The 20,857-nt window shown below is 37.6% G+C and overlaps 2 long non-coding RNA genes across 6 annotated transcripts in view; both read right to left on the bottom strand.

The window, feature by feature from the left end:
• LOC122486536 overlaps positions 1-8,496 on the bottom strand; it is a 63,874-nt gene extending 55,378 nt beyond the window's left edge. For all 5 annotated transcript variants that reach the window (XR_006298185.1, XR_006298183.1, XR_006298182.1 and 2 more), the window contains exons 1-3: positions 8,448-8,496; positions 7,349-7,511; positions 6,606-6,716 (exon numbers count right to left, since the gene is read on the bottom strand). This is a non-coding gene — a long non-coding RNA (uncharacterized LOC122486536). The remainder of the gene's footprint in view (positions 1-6,605; positions 6,717-7,348; positions 7,512-8,447) is intronic.
• A 4,655-nt stretch (positions 8,497-13,151) lies between these two features.
• LOC122486557 lies at positions 13,152-19,963 on the bottom strand. Its single transcript, XR_006298187.1, has 2 exons — positions 19,360-19,963; positions 13,152-14,262 (listed from the first exon to the last, which is right to left on the bottom strand). It is a non-coding gene; the product is annotated as an uncharacterized LOC122486557 (long non-coding RNA).
• Between the last annotated feature and the right edge of the window lie 894 nt (positions 19,964-20,857).

Consider the following 20,857-nt stretch of genomic DNA (forward strand, 5'->3'; position numbering starts at 1 on the left):
CCACGTCTAGCAAAAAAATAGCAGGTTTTAATAGGTGTGCAAGCACTCACCATGGCTACCTACTCAGGGCTCAGCTTGGAGGGCACAGGGGAAGATGCTCATCTCCTTGTCATAGCACAAAGGTACAAAATCAATTATAAGAAGAAAAGAAAAGTCACAAACATGTGGAAATTAAATAACATGATACTGAACAACCAATGAGTGAAAGAATAAATCAAAAGAGAAATCAAAAATATTTTCAGAGAAATTAAAATGCAAATACAACATACTGAAACTTATGGGATGCAGCAAAAGTAGTTCTATAAGTCAAGTTCATAGCAATAAATGCCTACCTTAAGAAAAAAAGATAAGGCTCAAATAAACAACCTAATTTTACATCCCAAGGAATTAGAAAAAGAACAAATGAAATCCAAAATTAGTAAAAGGAAAGAAATAATAAAGATCAAACTACCAATAAATGAAATGGAGACAAAAAAGATAATAGAAAACATTAATGAAATCAGTGCTGTTTTTTTAAAACATACCCAACTAGACAAACCTTTAGCTATACTTACCAAGAAAAAAAAGAGAGGACTCAAATAAAATTAATTATGAATGAATAGAGGAGACATTCAACTGATGCCACAGTAATACAAAGGATCATAAAAGATTAGTATGAACAATTTTATGCCAACAAACTATAAATGAATAAATTCCTAGAGACATAACCTACCAAGAGTGAATCATTTAGAAATTGGAAATCTGAACAAATTACTAGTAAAGAGACTGAATAATTTAAACCCCCCCAAAACAAAAGCCAAGGACCAGATGGCCTCACCAGTGAATTCTACCAAACATTTAAAGAAAAATTATTCCCAATCCTCAAATTCCTCCAAAAAAGTGAAAAGGAGAAAATGGTTCCAGATTTATTTTTGAGGAATTTTATTACCATAATACAAAAACCCAGCAAAGACACCACAGGAAAAGAAAACTACAGGACAATATCTATGATAAATATAGTTGCATAAATTCTCAACATAATACTAGGAAACTGAATTAAACAGCACATTCAAGAAATCTTACACCATGACCAAGTGGATGATCCCTGAGAGGTAATGACGATTTCAACATATGAAAGTAAGTTAATATGATTTACCACATATATTAGAAAAAAGGGTAAAAATCACATAAATCATCTAAATTGAGGCATTTGGCAAATTCAATACCCTTTCATGATAAAAGCTTTCAAAAAACTAGGAACAGAAGTGGATTACCACAGCATAATAAAGGCAATATATACAAAGTCCACAGCTAACATCATACTCAACAGTGAAAACCTGAAAGCCTTTCCTTTAAGTCCAGCACAAAGCAAGGATACTCAGTGTCACCACTTCTAGTCAATATAGTATTGAAGATCCAGCCAAACCAACTAGATAAGAAAAATAAAGAAAAGGCATCCAAATTAGAAAGGAAAAAGTAATATTGCCCTTGTTTGCAGATGACATAATCTTATATAGAAAACTAAAGACTCTGTAAAAAACTATTATAAGTAACAAACAAATTTAGTAAACTTTCAGGATACAAAATCAATATACACAACTGGTTGTATTTCTATACACAAACAATGAACTACCATAAAGGAAATAAGGGAAATGGTCCTATTTACAAGAGCACCAAAAAGAATGAATTCAACTGAGGAGGTGAAGACCAACATGTCAAAAACTACAAAGCAATGATGACAGAAATTAAGATACAAAGAAATAGAAAATCATCTTGTATCTATGAATTGTCAGACATACTATTATTAAGAAGTCCATACTACCCAAAGCGATCTACAGATTCAATGCAATCTTTATCAAAATCCCAACGGCACATTTTACATAAATAGAAAAACCAATTCTGAAGCTTATATGGAACCACAAAGGACTGTGAATAGGCCAATCAGTCTTGAACAAGAAGATCAAAGCTGAAGGCATCACAGTGACTGACTTCAACCATTATACAAAGCTACAGTAATCAAAACAGTATGGTATTGGCAGAAAAACAGACACAGATCAATGGAACAGAATAAACAGCTCAGAAGTAAACCTATGTTATATGGTAAATTCATTCACAAAAAAGCAGCCAAAAATATACAATGGGGAAAGGACAGTCTCTTGAGTGAATGGAGTTGGGAAAACTAAATAGCCAGAAGCAAAGGAATTAAAATGGAGTCCCATTTCACACAATACCAAAAAACTGAAAACAAAAACAAAAACAAAACAAAAACTCAAAATGTATTAAAAACTTAAACATAAGACCTCAAACTATAGAACAGAGAGAGGGAAACATTGGGGGAAGCTTCAGGACATGGGTCCTGGTAATGATTTCATGGATATGATGCTAAACACATACCCAAAGAACCAAAAATAGAAAAATCAGACTATATCAAACTAAATACTTCTGCAAAGAAAACAATCAACAAAGTCAACCTACAGAATGGGACAAAATGTTTCCAAACCAGTTTATCTGATAAGGGGTATATTTCCAAAATATATAGGGAACTCTGAGAACTCAACAACAAATACACTAATAAATTTTTGAGAATTTGAGAATGGGCTAAAGATTTAGAGAGACATTTCTCCAAAAAAGACATACAAATAACTGACATGTATATGTAAAGATGGTCAATGTTAATAACCAAATGAAAAGAGGCAAATGAAAACCACAATGAGATTTTACTTTCTGCCTATCAGGGTGATTATTATCAAAACAACAAAAGACAACAAGTGTGGAGAAGGATATGGGGAAATGGGAACCCTGTACACTGTCGGTGGGAATGCAAAATTGTACGGCTGCTATGAAAAACAGTATGGTGGTGCCTTTAAAGAATAAAAATAGAACTAGGGGCGCCTGGGTGGCTCACTTGGTTAAGCATCCAACTTTGACTCGGGTCATGATCCCGCAGTTTGTGAGTTCAAGCCCTGCATTGGGCTCTGGGTTGACAGCTCAGAGCCTGGAGCCTGCTTTGGATTCTGTGTCTCCCTTTCTCTCTGCTCCTCTCCTGCTTGTGCTCTGTCTCTTTCTGTCCTCAAAAATACATAAATGTTAAAAAAAAATGTAAAGAATATGAATAGAACTATCATTATGATCCAACAATCCCACTTCTGGGTATTTATCGAAAATCATTGGAATAAGGATCTCGAAGAGATAGGTAGCATTCTCATGTTTGATAGCCAAGATAAGGAAGCAAGTAGATGCCCATGGATGGGTGAATTAATTAAAAAGGTATATATACATATAATGGAATATTATTCAGCCTTCAGAAGGAAAGAAACTGTGCAATATGCAACAATATGAATGAATTTTGAAGACATTATGGTACATGAAATAAGCCTGTCACAGAAAGACAAATAATGCACGATTCCATTTATACAAGGAATCTAAAATAGTCAAACTCATAGAATCAGGGAATAGTATGGTGGTCACTCAGGGCCAAGAGGATAGGAAAACAGGAGGTGTTAACCAATGGGCAAAAAGTTTTGGTTATGCGACATGAGTAAGTTACAGAGATCTGTTATACAACACTGTGCCTGTATTTAAAGATACTGTACCAGGAGCACCTGGGTGGCTCAGTCAGTTAAGCATCCAACTTCAGCTCAGGTCATGATCTCATGGTTCGGGAGTTCAAGCCCCACTTTGGCTAACTGCTGTCAGCCTGTCAGCGCAGACCCTGCTTCAGATCCTCTGTCCTGCTCTCTCTGCCCCTCCTCCACTTGCACTCTCCCAAATAATAAATAAATATTTAAACAAAGATATTGTACTATAGAATTTAAAATTTTCAGAGGGTGGGAGCACCTGGGTGGCTCAGTCGGTTGAGCTTTCAACTTCAGCTCAGGTCATGATCTCATGGCTCATGGATTCAAGCCCCACATTGGGCTCTGCACTGACAGCTCAGAGCCTGGAGTCTGCTTCAGACTCTGTGTGTGTGAGTCTCTCTCTGCCCTTCCCCCACCTGATGTCTCTCTCAAAAATAAATAAACGTTATTTTTTTTTTAATTTCAAAGAGTATATATCTTCTTAAGTGTTCTTACACCAGTAAAAATTTGGAAAGTAATAATAAAGTCAGGAATGGTACAAGAATACTGGTCATTACTATTTCCATTCAATATTGAGTTAGAGGCCATAACTAGCACAATAGAAAGAGATGAGAAACATAAAAGACTAAAACTGAGGAGAAAAAGCGGTTATATTTGTAAATGACGTAATCAATTGCATAAACACAAAATTATTGATCTATTGACAGTGTGGCTAAATACACAGTCAGATGCAAGTCTATACAAGAACAGCAAACAACTAGAAAATTTAATTAAAAGATGAAGACATCATTTGGCATTAGCATCAAAGAATACAAAGCTAAATACCAAAGAACAGGTGAACCAAAAGGTATTCACGGTCTCCACAATGAAACTGGAGAACATTACAGAAATGAACAGTTTTATCTAACATAAGCCAACTGTCTTCTAAATCTCCAGAACACTCTGCTCCAGGGTCTGTGAGGTTCTAGTAATCAGGTTTTCAGAGAAAGAAAAAAGAAGGAGGAAAGGAGGGAAGGAGGGAGGGAGGGAGAGAGAGAGAGAGAGAGAGAGAGAGAGAAGAAAGAAAGAAAGAAAGAAAGAAAGAAAGAAAGAAAGAAAGAAAGAAGAAAAGGAAGGAAGGAAGGAAGGAAGGAAGGAAGGAAGGAAGGAAGGAAGGAAGGAAGGAGAAAATAGAGTCCTTTCTGGTCATGTAATGGCTACAATCCTTTGCACTGGGCCAAAATGCAGTTCTGGCACCCCTCTGGCTTCCTTGAAATGGTCCTCTATTTCCCCTACTTATCCACTGGTTTCCCAGGTTACTCCTTTGGAAGAAAGTCTGTGTTTCCAGAAACCCAGCTAAGTCATATTAGACCAAATATTTCTCAACATTTCCTCTCACTATGTTCAGGTTTTGGTGTTTTTGTCTTGCTTTGTTTTTTCCTTTGTTTGGTTGGTTGTTTTTTGTTTGTTTGTTTTACCTCTATTTAATCTTCCCTTGTCCCAATGCACACTTCCTAATCTTCGACAAAGTTGGTCTTCATTCATATATCCTTCCATTATTTGTGCTCAACACTAATTATTGGCTGTTTACAAAAAATGAATTCCAGAAATGCAAATTTGCTCTGTGAGTTTATAGAAGCGTACATGCATTTATGTATCTTCTACAACACAGTGATATTAATTTATTACATGCATAACTAGAGGGCCTATGCAGAATTTTTCTACAGAAACTTCCCATTATTCACATTAATGTGGGAGGCAGAGGCAGATTTAGAAATAATGAAATTTACAAGCAGCCAAGTACAGTTTCTCAACAACTTTTTAAAAACCATCATGCTATTAATTGTTTTGTCTCTGCTTTCTCTTTCTCTAATAGTATGTATCTTCCTAAAGGTAAAATTATATATATATATATCTGCCAAAGATATAGAATATGCAAAAAAAATTAAGGTGAAGTTAGTAAAGTATTTAATTTGATATAGCAAAAAGTTTTGCAGGATCTGACAGCCCAGAGAAGGGCTAGAGGAGTAAGCATGGGGCCAGGGCCAGGTTGATACCAGGCCTTGTGTGAACCCTCAACCCCAACCTGCTCACCCTGGAGATGCTGTGAGCAAGAACCCTGACTATGTCACACTGCACAAGATCCAGGCAGCCAGGAACATCTCCAAGACAAATGCCACATCACAGAACCATACCTATCTCACTGCTGACAATCTTGCCCTCAACCTCTATGATGAAAGTTTTACCCAGGGCAGGCACAGCCTCATCAAGGGTATAAAACTGAGCCTGGTGGCCAGGAACTCCACTCCTAGAGATGAAGTTTTGTGAAGAGCCAGCTTGGGATCCAGCACACCCCCATTTCACCCCCACTATGATGTGATGGTCCCTTCTGCATCTATCCCCCCAAACCTTCTTGGATGCACAAAGCCTGACCAATTTTCAGGGGAATGATTTTGCTCTTCGCTGTGTGGCCCAGAGGTGTTGGGACAGTGTGACTTCTGAGTGATTTCCCTGTGTGTTTGTTCCCCCCTCCAGGCTGGTTTTTTATTACTTAAAAAAAAAAAAAGTCTTCCAACTTCATGTGACTCAAAATGTCTGAGATGTGCCTTAAACAATGAAATGAACAGGTCAAAGAAGCAAAAACGGAAGTGGGTGAAAGTTACCTTAAGCCATGAGAAAAAATTTTTTGAGATTTCACTTCTATTTGATTCAGGTCTTCAAGACTTTGAGCCAACTGGGCGACAAATGAGCGTGTCTTGACCTGCACAGCGAATCAAAAATCTCTTACGATATCATATCCTGAAGAAACACAGTTACCCAAGTCCATAGGTGTCTGTGTTCTCTGAATTCAAAACTCTCATAGTAATAAAGAAGTTACTATGTACTTGGCCATAAAAAACTTTCCCTTTGAAGAAAATCTATGATTTAATTTCAAGGCTTCACCTTTTCTTTCAGTGGCACAGGGAAAGGAGATAAATGCCCTGATGAAGGAAAAGTCCAGGCACGTCTGTACATTTACTCACTCGTAAAGTCATGAACTTGCAATACATCTAATACACTGTCACTCACTTGTCACCTCCGAGATTCCTTTCTGGTCTTACATTCAGTTTCACCGGATGGGCTAATGGCCGTCTCAGTGCATTGGACCAGTAGCGCGGTTGTGGCCTCATCAGTGTTCACCTGTATTGACACCCAACACCATAATTCACTCCATGACTTACCACTGTACTGGCTTTATGTCCCCCTTCCAGAGCTCCACAAACCAAACACGGAGAGTCTCTTGCCAGCCAACAAGTACCCTTGTAATAATAACTCAGTAACTTAAGGTATTTTTTTTCTCTTGGGGGCTCAAGATATAAATACATAAAACCAAACCTATAAAACCGAAGTCAAGTCATATATAGCAGCTCTGCAGCTACAGCAAGCTTTCCAAACTCAGTTCTTCTCCCTCTTTTTTCTAGTGTGTATGACCCTTCTTGGGAGTGCTTGGGTGGCTCAGTTGGTTAAGCATCCGACTTCGGTTCAGGTTATGATCTCAGGACCCATGGGTTTGAGCCTTGCATCAGGCTCTGTGCTGACAGCTCAGATTCTGAGGCCTACTTTGGATTCTGTGTCTCCCTCTCTCTCTGCCCCTCCCCTGTTCATTCTCTGTCTCTCTCTGTCTCAAAAATAAATAAAAATTAATATATATATTTTTTAATTAAAAAAAAGACACCTTCGCCATCTCACACAAAGCCCTTCTCCACACTCATCCCCAATCATTTCTGATACACGAGAACCCTTTCCATGCAAACCAAACTGATGATGCTCACTTGATGACCCTGTGGTCCATGCTGCTTGCTTTCTCTGCTGGTGAAGCACTCTCTTCTCTCTCCTTTTTTTTTTTTCTCTCTTGGTAAATTCCTACTCATCTTGAGATCCAGCTCAAAACTCAGCTCAAAAATCTGTGGCTTGGTGAAACTCTCCATCCAACTCCTAGGCAGAAAAAAATAAGTTGCTTTCTTAGATGCTCTCCCACAGATTTGTATATTCACTCCTAGTTATAGTACTGAGTACACTGTTTTATGAGTCTGGTATTATGTATCAGTCTTTCTTAAATCTTCACCTTTAGTGGATTTGAATGGGCGTTTTGTCATTTTGGGGGCTGTCAGCAAACAACACTTTTCCTGTTTGGGGTAGAGTTGTCAGAATTAGCAAAAACAACTACAGGGCACTCAATTAAATTTGAGCATACTTATACTAAAACATTAACTAGTATTTATCTAAAATTCAACTTCAGTTATCCTGAATTTTATAATTACATCCCCAAACTAGGGAAAACCCAAGATTGGTGGGTGGACAGGGTCACATTTCTGTTAGAAATGGTGCAGGGGAGCAGACGATCTCTCTGCAAAGTTCAAGTCTGGGTGCGCGACCTACATTCTGCCATTCCCTGACCAGTCTCTGACTCTGGAGCAAACTATAGAAGCAGACGTGTATACTTGTACACACACTGGCAGAAGCCAACTTCCAGAGTCCCAGTGCCAATGGGGTCTAAGGAAGAGCTAGCAACGTCTCTCCCGGACTATTCTGGCTATGGCCATAATTGTTAAGCTCCCATGATCACCATTTTTGAGAGCCCAACTCATGTTCTTCTCATCAGTTCCAATTTCCAAACACTCTAATTTTTCTTTATATTATTTTTTGCCATTCAACATATTATCTTTCTGTTTGTTTAGTGTCTTTCTTCCCTAGTAGATATATAAGCTTCTTGAAAACAGGAACTTGGTTCTGTTCTCTGATCTACCCTTAACTGCAGAGCAGGACTTAGCTCACAATAAGTCCTAAGTGTAGATTTGTTGAATAAGGAAAGCAATGAATGAAATCTTCAGAACTAGCCTTTCCATTTAAATGTAACCAAAATTGGGGCACCTGGGTGGCTCAGTTGGTCAAGCGTCGGACTTCGGCCCAGGTCATGATCTCACGGTTCGGTTCGTGGGTCCCAGTCCCGCGTCAGGCTCTGCGCTGACAACTCAGATTCTGTGTCTCCGTCTCTTTCTGCCACTCCCTGGCTCATGCTTTCTCTCTCTCTCTCTCTCTCTCTCTCTCTCTCAAAAATAAATAAAAATATTAACACATTTTTTAAATAAACAAATTTAAACAGGATTTATTTCTTTTGAAACCAAAATACTTATTACACTCAAGTTACTTTAGTAAATAGATGCACAGATAATTTGAATGCAGTGTCATGTCCACCACATCAAAAATAAATTATACAAATCTTGGGTAAAACGACAAAATGACTCTGGCAAAGTCTATAAATTTTGGTACCATATACAGCAGGCTCAGTAATTAAGAAATCAGACAAAATAAATGGTCTGCCAGTTTGTACCCCAATAGAAGATGCCACTGTTGCTATGGTGTTCTATATTTCAAAAAGAATTCATAAAAAAGCAAAGCTGTTTTTTTTTTTTTTTACAAAAAGAGAAAAACTTCCTAATGAATTAGAAGGGTCCTTTTCCCCAACCATTTCTTCCATTTGTAATATTAACTTCATTTTATAAAATATAATACAACATTAGGTAAATCTTTATTCACATATTATAGTAAAATGGTCAAAAAGAGCGATTTTTTTTACTACTATTTTCCACACAATAGTTTTGCAGAAATGGCCCTGTAGCAATTGTTTTTCTATAACTAAACATCCTTTTGAAATCGGAACTTGGCATGGTTGTTTACAATTTTATTGTAATATTAAATACCCTCCTCATCAAATTATAAAGCGTGTTATTCATCTATGACAATGACTTTCATGATTTGCTTTTAAATTCAGTTATGTTGTCCCACAGAATAGCTTGGATATACCTCGTTTCTTAATTCCACATTTCAACATTAAGATTATTCCATGTTTCCCTGAACTGTGCCCTCCCCCCCACCCCCGCCACACACACATCCCTCTCTAAGAGAAAAGTGATATAAGAGGAGATTGATGTGTGAAAGGAAACCAAAGAGAAGAGGCACAAAGGGCAAATCAACCTCATTTGAACTTGTGCTTGCAGGACCAAAAGACAAATGTTGGGTATCTACAATGCTAAAGACAATGTGTGTCTTTACTCCCCCAGTCACTCTTCAGTGGAGAACTCCAAAGTTTCCACTGACAACCCAAATTCATTTAAACCTGCCTATATTCAGATGCCATGGGCAACTTCTGCTGGAATCAGGAGTCTAAATTCGCAATCAGCACTCATACTTTCTTTTTAGGACCCATGCTCAGTGCTTTGTTTTTAAATACTCCACCGACTTGGGAACCTCTACAATACTGCTCTGCATTAAAGCCTCTGGGGATTTTCCGTATTTTTCTTGATTTCCCAGCAGACTTCCACATAGTGGACTTTCTCTTCACATACATACTCTTCCTTTGAATTCTGTGACATCACACCCCACTGGTTTCCTTTGCTTCTGACTCATCATTCCTTCTTGGTCTTCTCTAATTGCTTCTCTTCCATCTAACCCGCCAATATTGGGATTTTTATCTAACTTTTAAATATCAGGTGTTTTTAGGCTCTTTTCTATTTAAATCCTCCACTTGTTAAATGACTAAGTACATGTTTTGCAGATAAAATGTTTGAGGTAAAGTCATATCAACTTGTATATAATACAATGACACCTAATCTGAAGCCTGTAGCTCAGACAGCTCCTCTGAATGTCACACCTTTATGTCCAACCGCACAATTGATATCTTGGGCAGATATTTCACAGGCCCTTGATTTCACTCAAATAAAATCCAACACATGATATTTCTTCAAAAAGTAGTCCTTGCTGGTTGTATTATACAGTCAATGGCAGTCACCAGAGGTCCAGAGACCAGGTTATGATTCCAACAGACGTGGGATCTAGTTTTATCTCAGACACCTAACTCAGTTCCATAGCAACTAGCTACTTAACCTCTCTAGCTTCAGAAAATATTTTTGTATTATTAACTGGATGAACAAATCAAGAATCAGCACCAAAGTTCATCTTTCCCTTCGTTCTTTCTAATTTCCTGATTACCACTGGTATTTCTCCAGTATGTTTTTTTTTTCAGTCATATCTGTTCTTGTGGACAAAATTCTGTTTTATAGAATTACTTGAACATCAGACTCCCTCTTGTCTTATTCAAGTTTGGTTTTAGAAACGATGGCATCAGGTGCCTGGGTGGCTCAGTTGGTTAAGCATATGACTCTTGATCTCAGGGTCATGAGTTCAAGCCCTGCAGTGTGCATGACACCTACTTTAAAAAAGAAAAAAAAGAAAGAAACAATGCCATTTTCTTTGTTAATGGTTTCCATGTTCCATGCCTCCAAACCCTTCAGTTTCTCATCTAACATTTTCCAAAATACTCCTCTACACCAAGGTTTCTCAAACATTTTATCTACAACACATGTCCTAGTTATTTAACAAAAATCCCTATCACTAACTCTGGGTAAACTTTAAGTGTTATGATTTTAAGTTATAAAAATAAAGCCTATGTTGAAATTGGCATTTTCATTCATTTCTGATCAGTCATAAGGAAAATATCACTTCTAATCTCACACCAAGATCTCAACATAATGCCAGAAATAAATAGGGAGATTAGGTATAGATTAAGTAATAGGTACAGGTTGAGTTGATTTATATTTTTAGTCTTATAAGTCAAGCATAACGACAGTAAACTTCCATAGTTTTAAAAAGTTAAACACTGACCCAAAAATTATGAAGAAATTTCACATCAAACACTATCTTTAATGGGCCTCCAGAATATAAATTGGCAACCAAAGCATATTAAAATGTTTTAATTTGGAAGGTTCTTGCAAATAGATTTTTGTTTGCTACATTGTATTTGGCCCTGGAAAGTAATTTTGTGGCAGCATTTAGATATTGATGTAAAACATAATCATGACACATTATCAATCTTTTTCTCTGATGAGAGAAGAAAATCATCAAGCACTGAATAAGAATCAAACTCATAGTATGAGCCAAAATGCTCTACAATACAGTCTTATTTTAAATCATGGAATACTTTGATTCAACAAGACAAAGTCATGATCTATATGCTTTTATGCACTAAGTTTAGCCTTTTCAAGATTCAAACATATCATCATTTGAATAAACCTTGGAATTATTGGCCATAACATGTTTCAAGAAAAATATTTTTATCATCTCATCTCTATTTTAAAACCTGGTGAGCGTATACCTGTTTTTCACCGACAGCTGGAAGACTCCAGTAAAAAAATCAGTCTCATACAAGCTGTTCAATCAAACACACTGAAAAGAAGAATAAACACTCACAATAATGTGGTTGTTTTTGTAATTTAAAGAGAAACTGTTTCCAATCAAACATTTTCTGTGACTAAAGCTGTTGGTTCCTGGCATTCAAAGCAATCTACCCACTAACCCCATTCCTTCCTGTACAAGTAGCACATGCTCTCCCATGCCTATCTCAGAACACCTTTTCGAGTCTGCAGTACAACTCAATTAACAATTAACATTTTTTTAACAATTTTTTTATTATCATTATTAACAATTTTTTTAATTTCTCTGTTAGCATTATATTTAGTGATGACCAACAGAGAGAGTCATTGAGCACTTTTCTTTCTCAAATGGACTGCATCTTTGCAGAGAATGTGTTCATGTCGAGCACATCACTGGTTTTGTCCAACTGAAATTGCTAAGTATTTAGTAAGTGTGTGATGGCAACTGCCTTTGTAAATCATATATCCTTGATATTAGGCAATGCTCTATAATATTACTTGATTCAAAAATTGTAACCTGCAAATTTTCTTTTCTTTCTCAACTTTACGCTAGTTTATCATCTTTCTGGCAATAGCACGATGTACTTTTTCTTTTTTTGAGGAATGTAGGATCAAAAAAATCCCACAGTAAATGTTGTGTCTTCCTGACTTAATAACATGATTCAAGAATTTCCTATGTCATGTAAATTTTTTCTATTTCCCAAAGATTTTGGAGTTTCTCCAGCTTTCCAGCTCATTAATTTTTTTCCCCTTTTCCTTCCCTTTCTTGGCCCCGAAGTTTGTGGTTGCTGTGCTGTGACAACTTGGAGATCCCAGCAGTTCTCTGAATAAACATAATTTTATTCCGATTCCTATTTTAGAAGAATCTAGATTGATTTGATTGACTGATTTGTCAGCACTTTGAAAAGAGCATAATAAACAGAGTTGGTTTGTATGTGACAGAATTCTAGAAATAGATCGTAGATCCTATAAAATTGTACTTCAATGTATCCATCTGAATATTCAATGTACCTTTTACATGTAGTTTTCTTTTTTGGCCACTCAGGTGAATGTGTTATGAGTGATTACTTTTCTGAGACAATGCAGATTTGTGTTCTAAAATTTTTTTTTTTAACGTTTATTTATTTTTGAGAGAGAGAGAGAGAGAGACAGAGCATGAACGGGGGAGGAGCAGAGAGAGAGGGAGACACAGAATCGGAAGCAGGCTCCAGGCTCTGAGCCATCAGCCCAGAGCCCGACGCGGGGCTCAAACTCACGGACCGCGAGATCGTGACCCGAGCTGAAGTCGGACGCTTAACTGACTGCGCCACCCAGGCGCCCCCAGATTTGTGTTCTATATCCACACTATTATTTTTGAGAAGATACATTCACTTTACAATATTTATCATGGTGTTTATTCTATTGTACAACATTTTAATCAATTTTCATCAACTGGGGCTAAAATGCATAGCAACTATAAAAAGAAAACATGAACTTAGCTTATGCAATAAGCAAGTGGTTAGAAAATACTTCAGCCAAAACCATCTATTTTCTTATAACTGAATCGAAGGCAGGATGAACAGATGATATAGTATGTGTAGCACACACAAGATTATAAGAAAATAACTGAATTTCTGAAAATCTAAGAATCTTCTATTTCAAAGCTGTGAAATATGTACAAATAAAAGTATTTCTCTCTTTTTTTTTCTCTGTAAATATCAAATCACTTGACAGGCCAATGAGCATTACCAGATATTCAAGAATCATACATTCACAAAAAGTTTGTTCCATACTTTAATGTATATGTTACTGAAAAAGTATACCATGGTCAAATATCTTTGGAAAAGTCTCAGCTAAACTAAGTCTACCAGGTTGATTTCCTGAGACTCTCCAAAAGCAAAGATTTAGCATATGACACTGCCTGAGCTTAACTCAGCACAGAGCCTTTTTTCCCTTCTTTTGGAAGTTTCCTTGGGAACATGGTTTGGGAACAAATTTCTCCTTTGTTCCTTCCCTCCCAGCTGGAGTTAATTGATTAGTGGATTTAATGAGTCCAAGCAGGTCTCATTTATGGCTGAGATTTATGTCCCCAGAAAACTGCTCAGCTCCTGGATAAGCATGTTAATTTACCTTTTTCTGGAGTCCCAGTTCAAAAGGTATTAACCATTGTTATTTTCCAAGAGTTACAACTGTGGTTATTCTACTTAGCAATGTGCATGTGTTTCTTGCATCATTAGGATTTCACCTGGCCTAGTATTTTGTAACTTCCAGTAAAGGTACAGCTTAATTTTGTAGGCTCGCAGGCCTTTCCATAGCTCCTACCCTAGTGAATTTTCTTTCCTTCTCTTTTTCTGTTTTGTCACATTTATCCACTTGCCAATTTCTTCATCCTGACACGGATACTCCTCCATCTTCAGAGAATTTTTTTTCTTCCCATCTCCCTTTTTGAACAATTTCTTCCATCTTATCTGAACATGTTCAGCACTTAAGCAGCAAATCTTAATTCAAGAGAAAAAGAAGTAATTGTTTTAAAATCAGGATGGATTATGTTGTTGTTGTTGTTATAATTAATTGCGGTACTTAGAGGATAGTGCGATGTGGTGGAAAGGTGAGAACCTTCTGGGTTCAAATCCTACAAACTACCAGTAAGTGAATTGTATTCAAGCTTCTTATCCTTACTGAACCTTAATTTTCTCATCTGTGAAAGAGGTATAACACCCAAATATAGCTTTGTGATATAGAATATACTGGAAAATAACACATATATTACCCTCACACTTTTCCTTTGGGCAGTGAGTATTTGTGCAACAACCCAGACAAACTGCTGTGATCTTATCCAAGCAAGAAGGTTAAACCAGATGGCACTAAAGACCCTTCAATTGCTAAGGAATGTTCCTTAGGAATGTCCCTTTCACCTCCTTCCATAGGAATCCAGCCACATGGCATTGCACATATTTGGGAACTGCAGAAAGGTAAAAACACTGTATGTACCTTGGAGGTCAATGAGACAATTTCCTGGGTACCCCAGCTTGGTGTCTCATGATGAATTACAGCCTTCATGGGCTTCTCTAAAAATTCCTCTTTTGGTCACAGAAACAGTTTACTTTTATTTCTCCTTACTTCTCCTAGGCCACATATGCTTCCCTGATACCCAGGGATTTCCAGAAATCTTATGAATCATTCACACATTCTGGCAAGAGAGTGTGGTCACTAGTTTCTATGAATATTGGTCTAAGATATTGTGGGCACCATTTACTATATATGATAAGTGGCTCTTCTGTTTCCAACCAAGGGAGTTTTACACCCTTCAACAGACTTCTTTCAACAGTAGGTTTCTACTGTTCTCCCTTCATTATAGTATTAAGAATGAAAGATATATACACAAATCATTGAAATAAAACTTAATTTCATTAGGGTTTTAGATATAAATTTTCTTTTCTTTGGAACCTCTTCCAATGGAACACATAAATGTAAATCTAAGAGTGCGTTTATTGCTACACTCTTCTCTAAAACTGCTGCCCAAAATGATGACTCTTTAGTGTAAAGTAACTGCAATGTTCTCTAATATCCCACATGATAGTGATTGGCTGTTCAATACTGCCTGGAAAATTACATGGAAAATTAAGCCAATCCAACCAGCTAAGACATATTAATGTAACATTATATGTCTGACAAACTTACTCAAGCTAAAAATAATTAGCATTAAATCAATAAATTCTAGCTATTTACATAATTGCCCCACTCTTTTAGAAATCTGCTTCGCCACTCCCTTCTCGCTTTTCTTTCCACTACACATATCACAGTTAATAGTTTTTTAATTAACTCACCAGCAGACAATGTTTCTAGAAAGGGTTGGAAACTACGTCTTATTAAATGAAAGCTAACATGTCCACATACCTTCCATGTTCATGTGGATTTACACGTGTGCCATCCTGTTAGGGCACTTTGACAGTCATTCCTACCTAACAATCAAAGAAGCTCATGTATAAACAGACTGGACAACTTGCCCAAGATCACCCAGATAATAAAAGGTGGAAGTGAAATAAAAGCCTGGGCCATCTGATTCCAATGTCTATATTTAGACCTGTCCTTCAATGTATTACAGCATAGCCATAAAAATTAACATGTAGAAGTGAAGTGTTTTTCACTTGTTTCTCTTCCTTCAGGTCTCTATTGCCAAAATGCTTTTAAAGATTCTACAAGAAATACAACCCCCAAAGGACTTTAAGAAATATAATTCTCTGTTATTGAAGAAGCTCTGTTTTTATTTATCATGTCTTTATCTCCATCAATCTCTGATTGACTAAGTATGGTCATTCTTTCACATGGAGAAAGTTACTATGTGTATGATAGTTATTTGCAAAGACCCACCTCCACCCCCACACAGCCCAGAATATCTCCTGCGCTATTCTATCTTTATGTGACATAGAATCTTGTGGAACGCAGCCGACCTAAGACATGGGTCACCTGTCTACTATCAGGTAACGTTTCACTGAAAGAAGGCAACAGACATCAGCTAGCGAAATGGGTAAGATCTCCAAACTTTTTTGTGTGTGTTCATGGATGGCAGGCAGGGATGCAAAGTATTATTTGGAGGCTAGAGGAAGGAGAAAAGATAGCCTTAAAGAATTAAAATGAAATACTCAGTACAAAGGCCCCTACTTCATTATTGGCCTGGAGGTCAGCCGCTCTAAATCGAGTTAATTTTACAGAGCATTAACGCTATTAAGTGACCGTGAGAAATCTTGCGGCTGTTTGCCCTCTAACCTCCAGACCACCAAACTCACTAATTCAATATCCCTAGCTCTCTTATTGACCCCAGTCTTTCTGTGCAAAGTGTGGGACCTAGTACCCAGAGGCCTTGGATACTAGTGAAAATCTTTGTAAGAGGTCAATGTATCTTTGATAAAAGAAAGTACCCAGGATAATCCATGTTTATACCCTGTGCTTAAAAAAAAAAAAAATCCAAGAGCTTTGCACATGCTCTCTAATGGACTAGCATACATTATGATTTCAGCTATGTTTGGATCTTGAAGTATTGCACAAATTCAAGAATTCAAGGTTTTATTCCTCCTCTCCCCCCGCCTTTTTTTTTCTCTTTTTTTAGCAACTGATATGTGACAAATGATGAAATTTTCAGCATAAAATTTGCTATTGGGGCTTCCATATTTCTTTATGATTTGTTATCAGGCTTTGCCATCCTTCAAGCCATAAATAAAAATGCAACTTTCATCTGCATTTCAAACTAAGGTGAAAGTACAAAAATTAAACATTTTCATTTTTTTCTGAGTATCATTCACTCTCTGTGTGCTCCAAAAACAGCAAGACATACTTCCCACTGCCTTTCTTCCAGAATGATTTCTTGGAAAGGCCATAAGAATAACTTATTATTAGCACATCCACAATTTACAGCTCTACCTACCTATTCAGCATTGAAATAGAGTTCACGTTCAGCTTGAAAAAGCAGGACAAAAGAGTGTTCTAACTGTGTCAGCTACAATCAAACAAGTAAAATAAAATACACCCACCCCCTCTCAACATATATGGAAAACAACATCTTAATTTCCACTAGAATCTGGTGACTCCAATGATTGAAAAATAAGGGTTCAGTAAGAACAAAATCACATAAATATCTATTTAATATGCTACGGCTTATCCAAAGGGAAAATGGACCAGAGGAAAAACACTTTTAAAAATTAATGAAAACCTAAACTGTTTCCACATAAGAAAGCATATCTTCCTGGCCTGAACATGGCGACCATACTGTGTGTATCTATCTGTGTACTGTGTGCTATGTGTTTGTGGATGTGGATGGGATCATCTGTGAGATTTTCTTCGTTGGAATTTAATTTTAGAAAAAGCAATCAGATCCTGCTGGGTCGCTAAATGAATCAACCTGTCTAAACTTTTTTTTTTTTTTTTAACAAGAACTCTATCTGCATTCCTGCATCTTGAAACTATTGCAGAAACACACACCAAAAAAAATTTTAAATTATTCCCTGGTAGACTATAAAGGTTGCTGTTAATAATGCTCATCTGAACTTAAGGCTTCAAGCAGTGCACGCCTGTCAGAGAAAGGAAGAAGAAGGGGGAAGCGAGAATTCGATCAGCACGAGGAAGTGCACTTTCAGCTTCAACAGGTACAAACTGCAGATGGGAAAAAGATCGTTAGCAAAATAAATTATGTCGTGCCCTCCTGTAATTTTTCACAGTCTGTGTGGCAAAGATTTGACTGCTGACACTGTCAACATACTCCCCGCATCTGTAGTCATTCACTGTGACCTGGTGGGTAGAGCAGCCTTTCCAAATAACCAAACACCAGATCCTGCATAATGCAAAACGCCTTCTGCTATCCCCAGTGTACAATGGAATTAGAAAAACGGAATTGGTCCAACTGCTGCATTTATTTAACAAGGTAGTTATACAGAGAGCAAGCGTTTAGGAAGTCTTTCTTATTTTCAAAGTTCTGGCTCAGTTTACACCAAAACAAACTCTCCACAGCTCCTCCGGGAAAACATTCCACAAATGATATTCCTCCCTGAACCCCCCCCCAAGCACGCTGCACACACACACACACACACACACAAACACACCCACATGCATCCCTACCCCTCCTTTTCTCCACAAATGAAACAGTCTAAGCAGCTTGGTGTTTTCCTTCTTATTCAAAGTAACAACCAGACGAGCAAGGCCATTTTCTGGGGGAAAATAGAGCCAAGGTACAAGCATTTGGGAACAGCCTGCAACCCCAAAGAGGCATAGTCTATAAAAAAAAAAGTATGTGTTTTGAACCCTGACTATCCATGAGTAGATCATTCTGAGTAATATTGCCCTTTGGAGCTCGAGAGACAGAACCACAAATATCACGCTTAGAAGACAGAATCTCTAGACTCAAACTGAAAAATGGTGTTTATGAGTATGTCTATTGCCAGAAAGATGCGCAGGCCCAGCACAGTCCCCAGGGAATGAAGCAAAACAACAACAACAACAACAAAATCAAATACAAGGATCTGAAGTGAAGGTCATTCATTAACTCTCATGATGATCGGGAGAAGCCCTTTGAGTAACAGGTTGTCTCTAAAGCGCAGTTGGAGGACGCTTTCTGAAGCATTCAGGTGCCTCCTCTTGTTGGTAAATGATGAAGCAAATCAGGGTTAGAGTTAAGTTTCTGCAAGATTAAATATGAAGAGAATGGCAAACCCACAAGAAGAAGCCTAGTCTCCAGTTGTGAGACCAGTATCCAGTTGCGAATGTCCCATCCTTCATGGCGCTCAAATTCAGAACCACAAGAGAGCTGAGCGGGTTAGATTCACTTTGACCTTCCTAAGGACGGTGTGACCAAAAATCGGAAAATTCGCGATGGAACTAGCACTGTGCTTTGTACAAAATAATGATTCAAATAAATATGGTAAGGATGATGATTCTGGCCAAATATATACTGCCTTAAAGAAGGAGAGATTCAAAACCGTTTGAACGGTGGGACATTTCTAACCAAAAACAAGACTGACAGAATACTGACCATGAAATAGATTCTTTCTCTCAGCCACTCAAACCTACCTTCAAATGTGAGGCAATGAAATGGGAACACTACTCACCCGGGTGTCCAGCACAAAGTAACGCTGTGAACAGAAGGACTCTGAGAGTAGCTGAAGTCAGAGGGTTCTCTGTTTGCCATTACCTCAGCTGATTTGAACAAAAGTGCGTTGTCTTAAAGCGTCCGGTCTCCGGGGAGTGACTGGATTGTACCTTACTTTCTTATTCATTTAACCAGTCACATATGAGAACCCTAGAAAAACAGTGACGTCCCCTCTGCTACACTACATCAAGCAGCCACATGTTGTCCCAGTGTAGACAGACTGTCACATCCACTGCAAGAGCTGTCATAGGATGGAAAAGTTATCTGAGTATCTGACAGCAAGACAGCACTTTTGGGGAGAAGAGCACAGGGTCAAAGCCCCTGCCTAGAGTTCAAACATTTTACTGTTAGAATAACAATTCTGACTGAACTGTCAGTATTCTGAATATATTGTCCTTACCTCCAGTTTTTTCAGTAAGTGGCAAGTCATTTCTGGAGCTGACACAGAGACCCAGTTTTCTAAGAAGTTTCTTCTTCCATCAACAATCTTTTCTTTTTCAGAAAAGAGTTACAGATAACTGAAATATCTGCATCAACAATATTCTTTTTTTTTAATTTTTAAATGTTTATTTAATTTTGAGAGAGAGAGAGAGAGAGAACATGAGCAAGGGAGGGGGATAGAGAGAGGGAGACAGAAAATCCAAACAGAATCTGCACTGTCAGCACAGAGACTGACACGAGGCTTGAACCCACAAACCTAAAGATCATGACCTGAGACGAAGTTGGACGCTTACCTGACCGAGCCACCCAGGTGTCCTTGGATCAACAGTATTCTTAATAATAAGTTTATGAGTAAGGAGAAAAAAATCCCACCTGGTAACCTAATTTCCAGATTTAATTAAGAATTCTGAGGTTTGGGGGTGTCTGGGTGGTTCAGGTGATTAAGCATCTGACTTGGGCTCAGGTCATGATCTCATGATTCCTGAGTTCGAGCCCAGCATCGGGCTCTGTGCTGACAGCTCAGAGCCTGGAGCCTGCTTCCGATTCTGTGTCTCCCTCTGTGTCTGCCGCTCCCCCTCTTGAACTCTCCCTCTCTCCAAAAATAAACAATGTTAAAAAAAAATTTTTTTAAAGAATACTGAGGTTTGAATGCCCATGTCTGGATCAAAGCTCAAATAAATACCACTTTGGTTTAGCCACAGAAGAATGAACACTTTATAAATTGCAAAAAGATATAAATGAAATGAAATCCACCAAATGAAATTACACCTCTTTTATGTCAAGACAGTTTTAGTTTATCTTTTTTTGTTTTTTCAACAGATTAGGCCAAAGCTAGAGAAACTGAAATATAAATCTTGGAAACATTATAAGAAAAGTATCTGATGTAAACCAAAGAAGAAATAGAGAAAGTGAATAAAATTAAGTAGACTGCACCTTGCAAATGATATACAAAATATATAAAGGGGTTGATATCCAAAATACATAAAGAACTCCATAACTCAGTATCAAAAAAGCAA

Source organism: Prionailurus bengalensis, chromosome A1 (assembly GCF_016509475.1).
Source record: "Prionailurus bengalensis isolate Pbe53 chromosome A1, Fcat_Pben_1.1_paternal_pri, whole genome shotgun sequence".
NCBI lineage: Eukaryota > Metazoa > Chordata > Mammalia > Carnivora > Felidae > Prionailurus > Prionailurus bengalensis.